This window comes from Seriola aureovittata, chromosome 23 (genome assembly GCF_021018895.1).
Source record: "Seriola aureovittata isolate HTS-2021-v1 ecotype China chromosome 23, ASM2101889v1, whole genome shotgun sequence".
Classification (NCBI taxonomy): Eukaryota; Metazoa; Chordata; class Actinopteri; order Carangiformes; family Carangidae; genus Seriola; species Seriola aureovittata.
In genome coordinates, this window is record NC_079386.1 from 3,199,179 (window position 1) to 3,211,104 (window position 11,926).

An 11,926-nucleotide genomic window follows, 5' to 3' on the forward strand; every position below is an offset into this window, starting at 1 on the left:
CAAACTTTTATCTAGAGCCAAAACAGTAAAAACAGGGGGTGGAGTGCAATTATGTGTTGTGTTGAGGATGAATGTAGCTCTTCACTCATTTACTTCCTGTCGTCTGTGGTGGAGAGGTGTGTTTTCAGTGTCCCTGTTGTGGTCTTTAACACTAGTTGGACACAAAGCTCTTGTTGTTGTCTGGACCATCCATGTATCAGAAAATGTGAACTTAAGAAATTACACACGTAAAAAATTATATTAAAAAAATCACATTATAATTCAAATGAAGCATGTGAAAATTCTTGACAAATAATATGAGTGAAAATAATTAATTTAATGTCTCCTTTTTAAATTATACACAGGTAAGCCGACACAAAATCTTATTATTTTTTTAAAATTGTGAGTTACTTTGAGAGTACTGTATGATTCAGTCTCTATGTCTTTGTTTTATTTTAGTTAACCTATAACTCAGGATAGAGTTAGAGATTTGTGACAGTTTGTCCTGTGTTATTCATATTTCCTGTTTTATTTTGTAGTGCTCACCTCTCTTGTAGTAGTTTCCTGTCCTTGAGTGTTTCCAGCCCTTCCTCAGCCACACCTGTTGCCAATCACTCACCTGCCCCTGATTATCTTTATAGTCATCCCCTTGTATATCCTCCCATGTTTTCCATGCCTCTTTGCCAGATTGTCTTTATTGTCTGTTCTCTGCTTCCTAGAATTTTTCCTCATATTTGCTTCTGTTGTTTTTGACTTTAGTTAGTTTCCCTTGTTATTGATTTTTGCCAAGTCCTTGCCTGCTTTGTTTTCCTTTTTTGGACTGTTTACCTGTGTATGACCTTTTGGACTGTGAGTAAAGACTTTGCCTATTTGAAGCCAACTTTGCCCCCAGTAAGTTTCCAAAGAGTCTTTGTTCCTGCCAGAGTTGTTCCAGTGAAGAATGTATGCGGGTGCCCTGGTGGTACCGACCATGAGCTGCAGGATCCCTGGTTCAATCTGGATGTAGACATTAGTCATTCCCCATCTCTTTCTCTTCTCAATTCCTGTCATCATTCTGCTGTTTTTATCTACAGACAAAATGGCCTAAATATACCTTTTTGAAAATGAATGAATGTATTTATACAATTAGATTTAGTTTAGTCTTCATTCTAACTTCCTGAAAATGCCACAATTTCAGTAATTATTTATTGATGGGACCCAATAAGAACTAGTGGACAACAATCTACAAAGGATAGATTTCTGAAGAAGTATACCATGTCCTTACTTACAGTATATAAAGCTCCTTATCTATGAAGCTAAAGGAAGTTCAAATTCAACTATGCCCATATAAATCACACTTGATTAGACAATAATCACTTTATATCCATTTTTATATGACATAGTTTACCAGCAGTAAAGTTCATTCCACCACCATGGAACATACTTGTACTGAGGGGTCAGTGAGTTCTCTCTGCAGCATGTGTCTGGCTATTTGCGGCCTGACAGATCGTTTGTCTACTGAATACACTCTAAAAGGTCAACTTCAGCGGTGAACATGTATGATCTTCTTTATCTTTGTTTAGGAGAGGTCATTAGCACGTGATCTAAAGGAGCTGATTTCCCCGTGACTCAATTATTATTCCAGCACAGAGCTCAATCAGTGGGTCAGTTGATACAGATCAATCAGTCTGATGGCTTTGGCACTCTATAATTACGCAAGGCCACAAGCAAACTTAACTTCAGGCTACATTTAGACTTCTTTAATGATTATGCATTAGAATTCACAACTAACATTATCCCATTTTACAAATTGTAAAACAATGCAACCAGACATTCAAACACATAGATTGATAAGGTGATATTTGACTGTTCAGTGAAGGGGAAATGGCGTATGATTGTTTTGAGAATGATCTTAACACTCAAGGATGTCTAAAGTGGTATCCGGTTTAAAGGATTTCTCTTTTTGCTACTGGCTTTGGATGAATTCAGATGTGTGCTGGCTGATACTGAAAACGTATAAACGTGTCTGTGCTGAAGGACTTTTCTATGGCTGCTGACAATAAAGAAGGACAAAGTCTCCTTGTCATGTGTTTCGCTGCATGTGTGAGTGTGTGTGTGTGTGTGTGTGAGAATAAGAGAATAAAACAGGGCTGGCTTGTTTGCGTCAGGACAGTGCACAAACACTGCAAGTTTTAATTACGTCACAGGCAAGTGGCTGTAAAAGCAGGAAAATGTGGATTACATCATGCAACCACAGTCTATCCACAGAGAGCCTGTTATCAGCATAGTGCTGGCGTGAATGTGCTCTCAATGCAAATAGCACAGCCTCACATGCCCTCTGTTAACCTGCTGCAGACGATGAAAGATTACTGATAGGTGGCTCAACAATGCACTCCCAGTCGAACAGACCTTGGATAGTTTTCTGTCTTTTTCTCTTCTGTAGATGACTCTGTTAACTCTCATTGATCAGTTTGCTTAACAGACAAAAAAAAAAAACTTGAAAGCTAAAACAAATCAAAAGCAAATATATCCACATTATTATTTGCGAAGTAAAGTAAAAGGAAAGTTCCAACATTTTGGGAAATACACAAGAAGGAGAGGGAGACAGTTCTTATAGGTTATAAATGATTGAACATACAAATATCACCTGTTTTTGGTTGGACTGCAACAGTGGGGCCAGCCCTATAATCACAAATGTCTGTGAGTGATTGACTGACTGACTGACTGACTGACTGACTGACTGACTGATCATAGTTGAGTGACTGAGTTTCCCAATTGGCTCAAACAGTTTCTATTAGGGGGGGGGGGGTTACAACCTGGAATTTTGCCAACAATGACCCAAAACGGTGTTCCCATACCTTCGATTGAAGAACCACTCCGATGAAAATCAAGTGTTTAACCTTGTTAACATTGCTATGGTGTTTTTTTTATATAATGCAAGACATTTGATGAGTGAAATAATCAGTCAACATCATGACTGAGTGTATTATGTTTGAACTGCAGTGAACCAATGACTCATAAAGTGAATGTCTCATCAAAACAGATTCAGACAGCCAGGGTTTCATACGTCACAAACCTAAGGAACCAATCCTGTCATCTTGTGGGGACGGGGGGCGGGGCTAAATAAACCTGAAACCTTGTCAGTACAGAGAGAAAGAGTTAGCATTAGCACAACCACTAACACTGTGTCAGCTACTGCAAGTTACAAGCTAACAAACAATATAAACAAATAAAAGATGCTAACTGCGCTAACCGTTCTGATCCGTCTGCTAGTCTCTGGTTCTGGTCTCAGACTCCTCATCTGAGTCTGAGTCTGACTGAGGCTCAGACATGTGGCTGAGTCTCTCTGATGTTTCTTCCTCTAACCATCTTGATACTCTCTCTTTCATCTCATATCTCAATCAGGAAGTTAGGTGAGCTTCAGACCCAGTTTTACCTTGTGAGTAAATAAATCTGAGTGTCTAAACAGTCAGAAGAGCAAAGACACACACTCTGGCCCAATTCCAATCCGGCCCCTAGACTTTCCCCGTACCCACTCTCACTCTGTTTGTGTGGAGGTTCTGCTGCATTAAGTGTCATTACGAACCAATTATCCTAGTGGGTTATAAGCACATGAGCAAACTGAGGAGGGGAGAAGCAAACAGATGAAGGGCTCAAACACTGGGCTGAATACGACATGATGATGTCAGCTGTTTACAGTGGTTCCAAAACAGATTTTCAACCAATGTCCTAAATTGTGCATATTATATACTATACGCAGTCCAGCCATATACTAGGATTGGACCCAGTATTGTTTGAAAACTACAGTGCCCAGGTGTTTTAGAAAATTACTGACCCTTAAAAACGAACCCTGTTTTTAAAGTAGGAAGCACCGGAGTCAGGAAGTGCACAGCTCACCCTAACTATTGCGTTGACAAACAGACGGACTGAAAAACGCCTCTGTGGCAGTTCCTGCTGCTGTAGATGTCTCCAGGACCACATTTTTCCATCATGACACACACACACACACACACAGAGAGAGAGAGAGAGAGAGAGAGAGAGAGAGAGAGAGAGACTCACAAGGTGTAAACAATACCAGCCACAATGTCGTGGCTGGTAATCCTCAACCTTATCCTTTTACACAAGGACAAAACACTCAACACATTGTATAAGAACTTGCCAGGCATTCAGACCGAAAATGTGTTTTAAAATAAAATAGGTTGGGCGTGTATAAACATCATCCATTAATTCATTTTTTTTCTAGCTTGCTTGTTTCACTGCTTCGGTTGTTTTATTTCTGCTGGTGTGCTTCTGTGGCACTCTGTAAAGCACTTCAGATTGCCACTGGTATGAGATGTGCTATACAAATAAATTTGCCTTGCCTTCCTTTTCCTATTTGGGTGATATATAAATATAGAAGGAAATGTGGCAGTAAAAACAATTCAACGTTATTCTACCAGGAGTATAAATTTGCATGAAATAATCCACCGTAGGATAATATAATTTTATCAAATCTAATCTAATCTCAGTTTACGTTATGCAGATGATCTCATTTTAAACTGGAATTTTGCTTTTGCAAACTCTTGGATCGCTCACTTTTGATCACGTGGCTGTTTCTTTTATACTTGTATGTTCATGTTTGTTTTTGTCTCAAAATGCCCAGCCAGGAAATGAACCAGTCAGTTTGATTAATGTGCTGGAATGTGCCGGGAATAATTGACATTTGGTAAATGTGCCCGCTGGTTTCTCTTCTCTTCTCTGTGTAGATTCATAGAGATGTTTACATGTATCTTTGAAGAAGCATAATTCCATCTTTAGTCTACCTCTCATTCAAATGCTTTGGAGTTGTTGGAAGAACTTTGGTTGAACTAAACTTGCTGTTTTTTCTCTTTTTTGTTAAAACTGAATTATTTTACCATTACATCTGGATCTATTCTATTCAGTTCTTATGGTTTCATTTTATTGCTGAGCACAGATCAAATGCAAAGTGCCCGTGTCTTGAGACTCAATCAACATTTCAAAGGAACAAATGAAGCAGTGACACCTTGGGCCAGATAGTAAAATGATACTGTCCAGGTATCAAAAAAAATTGATGACTGGTAGAGCAAACAAGCTGCAACACAAAAAGAAATCTCCTTCACAAGAATTCTATTGCTGCTTATCATGTGTGTAGGTCAAAGGTTACAGTGCTGACACTACTGCCTGGTATGAATGAGGAATGCTTTGCTGCTTTGTGTGTCTTTCCCCTTATTATCAGACTGTAGAGACTTTCCGAGCATCGCTGCCGTGTTGATAAAGACAACACCGCATATCATGTCAGTAACTCACACATATTGTTGAAGAAGGCGTCTGGTGGTGCAGACAGATAGTGTTGCTCAGCTTAATAAATCAGTACTCAGCAGACACAGGACTTTAGACTTCAAAGCAGGCAGATACCAGCATCCTATTTGACAGAAATGGCCTCTGTGAGAGTAAGTGGAGCGGAATGCATGGTATGGGAGGAACTCTGTGGTATGTTGTATAAGCCCTGGCAACTGTTTGTTAGGCGGTACACAAGGCTGCAGTCAACAGGTCGTTCTTGGGAGACAGGTTTAAAGGTAACAGGTAAATAATACGCCCATTAACACAGCCTTTGTTTGGCAAATGATCCATGCATGATCCACTACTCTTTTGCAATGCAAAAGTAGCACAAAAGAAAATTTCTGTCCTGTGTAATTATTAAGTCTTACTCAGCAGCTATTTCTAGTATAGATAAAATCTCTCACATGGTTTAGACTGCTGGAGGGTATTTCACAGATTTTTCAAGCGTATCTGTCTGTATTTGATATAATCCTTCACCACATAGTCCACTTAATGATTTAGCTTGATTTCACTTTCAATTTTGACAGTGTATAGATAATGAACCTGAGCTTGCATCATCTGCAGGAGGATTTTAAAAATACAAGTACTCATATTCCATTTATGACCAATTCATAGCAGACAGGTTGAAAATGGAATATTTAGTTTAAATTCAAATGGAAAACGAATCTTTATTTAAAGCCCCTATGTGTAGTATATATATATATATATATATATATATATATATATATGTGTGTGTGTGTGTGTTTGTGTGTGTGTGTGTGTGTGTGTTTTCTGTTCTTTTTTATGTGACAATACTGGTGAATATGGGTTGATTCTTTCAATTGCTGTGAGTCCATTTATTCTCAGAGGGTGGGGTTGGTACCAACATGCATTGCCATGTGTGTTCACTGATAATGCATGATAAGACACATTATGACAGCCAGCAGACACACGGAGCAACATTAGCATTCATCTGGAGTTGTTTTTCCAACCAACTGATAATGTTTATCTGACTGAATCTCTGGCTCTAGCTGCTATATGTTGCACTATATTAACTAGTCACTAACTTTGTCTGCTATTTGGTGCTGAACATGTTGTATACTACAGGGTTTTTCACAGCTTCTTAGCTTCCTGATTTCACTTGTACAGCTGAGGGGAACTGCAGAGTTGGTGATGATTCTCTTCGCGTTCGTCACTTTGAGTGTTCCCTGTCACATTACACACAGTTATTTGATTCAGTGTTAACATAATGACTAATGATTAGACAGAGCGGCTGTCCCATCAAAACAAAATTCACATTAGAATCAGTGTAAACAGAAAAATACTGCTAGGTGACACATTTCTAACAATCAATAATCTATTAACCTAAGACTTGTCGGGATTTGTCAGTAATGACAATTAAGTCCTACATGATTTGTCCAAATTTTTGCAAAACTTTGTTTGACTGAGTCGGCGTTAGCATGAAAGAAGACGCAGTTATTGAAATATGGCTGACTTGAATGGAATTTTGGATCAGCATATACACAATGAAGTGTTGGAACAAGTAGATACAGAATATGATATTGTTGTACATATTATTATTATATTATTCTACAGTTTATATGTAATATGGTTGGTTTTTAAAGGTGTTGGGCTTTTAGCAACTTTTTCTTTAAAAAAAGCACCTTAGCAACAGATCTACCCACAGTTTGGACAAACGATAGCTACTTTCTGTAGAAGAGAGTCGCCATTATTTCCCCGCAAGCGACAGGTCAGGCTTTCCCTCTACAGACACCCCTCCTAAGTATGTTCCCCTCTGGAGGATGGTGTTCTCCAGAGAGGGAGGTGGGTAGAGAGACCATTCACCTACCCATCCTCCCCTCCGGAGGATGGGGCGTCATCAGAAACAATGAGAACAGAGAGGTCACCCCACTTCCTTTCAGGCAGTCATACCAGGACGGTGAGGAATGCTGGCATCTTCGTTTGGAGTATATCTAGATATAGATTGGGGCAGCCTTTGAATCTAGCACTCTAGTACTGCATCATTTCCCTCAATGACGTGTTGCTAACTGGCCTGGATTTGAATAACACCGTAATTGAGATCCTTTCTCCATTTCCGGAAAGAGAAGGTAACAGCTCTTCATCCGCTGTGGCGATCTACGGCTCGATATCTGTACCCACCGACCATGAAGCAATCCAGCAAACACAGGAGAATCAAACCTTCCTCTCCACAAGCTTGCTTTGAACAGCCAAACCATGCTGAAGAACTTTCCCCCCTGAGGACTCTGCAGATTCCCATACATGCTTGGAAAGATAGGGGTGAGTGAACTGGTCCTTTAATATAAAAATATCGATTAAAGCAGCTTTAACAGCTATTTTGTGCATTTAGTATTTCCTTGTTTGTTTTCCTGTCGCTCACAATCTGAAGTCGTATTTTACTTTTTTCTTCTTTTTTTTTTGTGACACGGCATCACACGTTGAAAGTTGACATAATCAGTTTTCAAACAACCCAGGAGTCAGACAGTCATGTGTCAAATAGCCTTTCAGTAGTCCCAGACGTACTGCGGTCCCTCGGTGAAACCCAGTGACGCCCCATGACGGCTACAAGGACGGGAAAACACACTCGGTTAAAGTTTAGAGACAAAGAGCAGCAGTGTGTTTAGCTTGTTTCGACTGCTGAAAGTCAGGCCACGAGATGAGCTAGACACCCTGGCAGCTCATATGACCTGAGATGTGTGGCTTTAAAACAGAATGAGGTATTCATAACTGCTCTACCTCCTCACATGTATGGAGCTGAGCTGAGCTGAGCAGTGTCTGTGTGTGTGTGTGTGTGTGTGTGTGTGTGTGTGTGTGTGTGTGTGAGAGTCTGTTGGGGTAAACCTCTGTCCACAAATATCCTGCATCGACACACGCTTTTCAGATTGTGGAGACCTTTGTTCCAAAATTAGACAGAAATAATATGAAAGCGTTTTTTAAAAATAAATGATATGAATATGAATACACTCAGCTACTCAGTGTCTCCCTTTCTGATCACACCTCTGTCCTATCAGGTCTATTTATTAAGTGACTGAAAACATTGGATGCTTGATTTTTCTATCTGAATAAATATCTGGGGAATTAAAACTTTAAATTACCTTCGTGAAATTTGAGAGATGGTTAGACTGATGTCTTTGGATGGTATTTAGTAGCAGGTACATTTAGTACAGAGTTACTAATGAACATCTTTTTTGGCCTTGTTTTAATGAAGTTCAATCAGGAGGACTATCTTTATGCCTTTTCCATTCACTATTGTCTCTCTCACCCACTTCCTGTAATCAGCTGACTCCAGGTGTTTTTGGTAACCAATCAGATCCTGCCACGATCTCAACCGGCCAATCACGTTGTCCCTGTCAAACTTTAAGAATCTGTCCTCCTCTCTCACATCTCTCACCTTTCCTCTCTTGTTTTGCACATGGCAATAAAAGTTTATTCGTTAACTGAGAATTAAGTCTCTCCTGATTGAACTAACACATACGTACAACTGCAGCTGCCAGATTGTTAAGCATGTACACTAGGTTAATGACTGAAAGTCAGAGAGAAAGGCTAACGGCCTCTCACTTCCTCACAAGTCATTATTAGAAATGTTAATAAATTGTTCGTGGATTTTGGTGTAGGTGCTCTGCACTGAGGATCTTCATTAATAGCTTATAATTAATTTATAAAACATCATTAGACAAATTATAAAAAGTTAATAAGGACATTTGCTATTACTAACAAAGGCTTTATAGAGGCTTGAGCATGTTTACTCATTCTTGATCTGTGTTAACTACTCTAAACCCATGATCCATTTACTTTCCTGGGGCTTTCGACCATATCACATGACCTGCTTCAGAGAGAATAAGTCTTGCTTATTGACGTGGTAGAAAGTGCTAATAAAACTATAAAAGCATATGATGAGACAAATAAAAAATAGAGCAGAACACACACACTTCACAGTATATAGTACACTCTTCAACCCCCCCCACCACCTTTACCTCTCGACTGCAGCCACATCCTCCTCCACTTGGGACACCTCCCCATAATCCCCCATAAGCCTTTATAATGCCCCGGACAGAGAGACAGAGAGAGAGAGAGAGAGAGAGAGAGAGAGAGAGAGAGTGAGAGAGGAAGTGGAGAGTGGAGAGTGGAGAGTGGAGAGTGGAGAGTCTCAGCTTAAGGATTACAGGCCAGCCACGTTTCACCAATGGCACAGTAAGGCCTCAGGATCAGCTCACACTGTCAAATCAGCTGCAGGCACATAGAAAAGGGAGGTCATGCATACGGCAGCGGCAATTATTTGCGATAGGGATGGTGATGAGTCTCTGCTGTGCATTGTTGAAGTGCCAGTCAGAAATACAGTACCAGTAAAATACCTTTTTAATACTGCTTTTTGAAAAGGAGAGTTTATCTGCCACTAGAGGGCAGCATCGGTGTTCAGGTATTACACAACTGCCCTGACTGGAGAAAGTGTGTTACTTGGCCAGTGCATCATGATAGAGTGATGACCTGACCTAAAGACAGAAAGTATCACAGAAGTGGATTAAGACGCAGCGTGACGCCTCTGATAGGAGGATTAACAAACTAGCTGGTCCAAACGTTTTGCCCTCCATGTGTCTTTGAATCTCTAAATCAGTGTGTTGGTGTTGTGATGTCTGGCACCCCAGAGTTATACGGTGTAAACTCAATGCATGTCAGATATCAGCTCCACTCAGGCTCAGTTTACATTCCTCTCATTTCCTCTTCATAAAGATCTTGTCGTTAGAAATGTCAGTGCAAGGGAAGAAATGACAAAACAGCCAGATATGAACAATTAATGTTTAAATTGAACGTATTTTGGAAAATACGGAGCCTCTACATGAATACAATATTCAGTGGCTAACCAGCGAGAAGTAGAAAGTGTCAATGATGTGATTTCATCATTTGTGAGGGACGGCCTGGATCGTATGTCAAAATGTAAGATGATGTCCCTTGCCCATTAAGGTGTTATCAGTATATAGGCAAGATGGCCATACTTCTTTAGACAGGAATGACAGCAATGTAATGCGAAGTTTGCCCTTATTTGTTATTAGTATTGTAGGTGTGAGTAGCAGCATTACTATCTGTTACTTTCATTTTGATAATTTTATTTACCTATGATCACTGAAAAACAGACTATATACAGATATATATACAGTATATATATATATATACAGTATATATATACAGTATATATATATATATATATATATATATATATATATATACTGTAATGATTGTGACAATGTGATTTATTTCATTTCACCTGGGTAATTGGGACACATAATGTAATCATTGTACCAGGTCAAAAGTGATTATTGATGCATTTAAATAGGAATAAACAGAGGATTGTGTCTGAAAACAAAATTATTCAAACTTTATGGGCGAATATATATATATATATATATATATATATATATATAATATTACCTATTATATACATATAATATGTAAATACAATAAATAAATAAATACAATAAATACAATTATCAAATTGATAATTAATATATATATATATATATATATATATATATATATAATAGGTAAATAAAATTATCAAAATGACAGTAACAGATAGTATAACTCAGCACATGGCTGCTATATATCCACTATATATATATAGTAGAGGAGGCTGTGGACTCAAGAGGTCGTCAAGAGGTAAGTATATATATATAAATGTAAATATGTATATATTTTTTTTTCAAATGTATTTTTTTTTTGTCTTGAGTTTTCTTACTTTCATTATTTTAATGGATATTATTGTTACCTCTTCTGTTGGTCTGTGTGACATGAGTTACAGGAAATGTCCCATGCATGTGATCACTAAGGTGTTTGCAAGATGCTGTCTGTGAAGCGACAACTTACCTTGTCTGTGGTTATTGTGTGCACCTCTAGCTCACAATGCATGTCCCCTTGTCCTAGTTAGACAGGAAGCTTGGTCTGTTCTAACACGAGTGTTACTTTCTGACCACCTGCTGCAACACTTTAAAAAAAATGTCCTACTGTGTACAATCTCCCATCATCATTCATTTTGTGCTTCATCCACCATACAAATACCTGAATTTATGTTATTTTGCTACCATAGTAGGATCCAAAAGTAAACTGCTGTGTATTTTGTTTCATATTTGTACCTTTTGTACCCTAATGCTTTAAGTTGGACGTTTTACTTTTAGTATTGCCTTGCTGCTGTTAATGTTCATGCCTTGCATATGTATATGTATATCCGTCATTTTGACACTCGTGGGAAAAACCTATGAGAAATTTTCCAGATGTTTTAAGGAACCACATTTTAAGGAACAAAAACCATTTACTCTTGCAGTACGTTTTTCAGTGATCATGCAATGGATTTTGGGAGAATTTCATCATCCAGGGTATTTCAAAATGTCATCCAAAGTGGAGCAATTGTACGTTTTTGGACTCTGTGTTGGCATCAGCCGCCAGTTCAATCCTGGCATGGCCCCTTGACCCGGTGGAGGTGGTGGGAGAAAGGATAATGAAGGTGAAGCTATCATCCCAGATAAAGAGCATGTCCCACCTCATGCAGGACACTGTGACATCACTGGACAACTCCAACACTGACGGGCTGCTGCACCCGCTGTGTGTGAAGGAGAGATACTGCAGGTCCTTACTTCCTTCA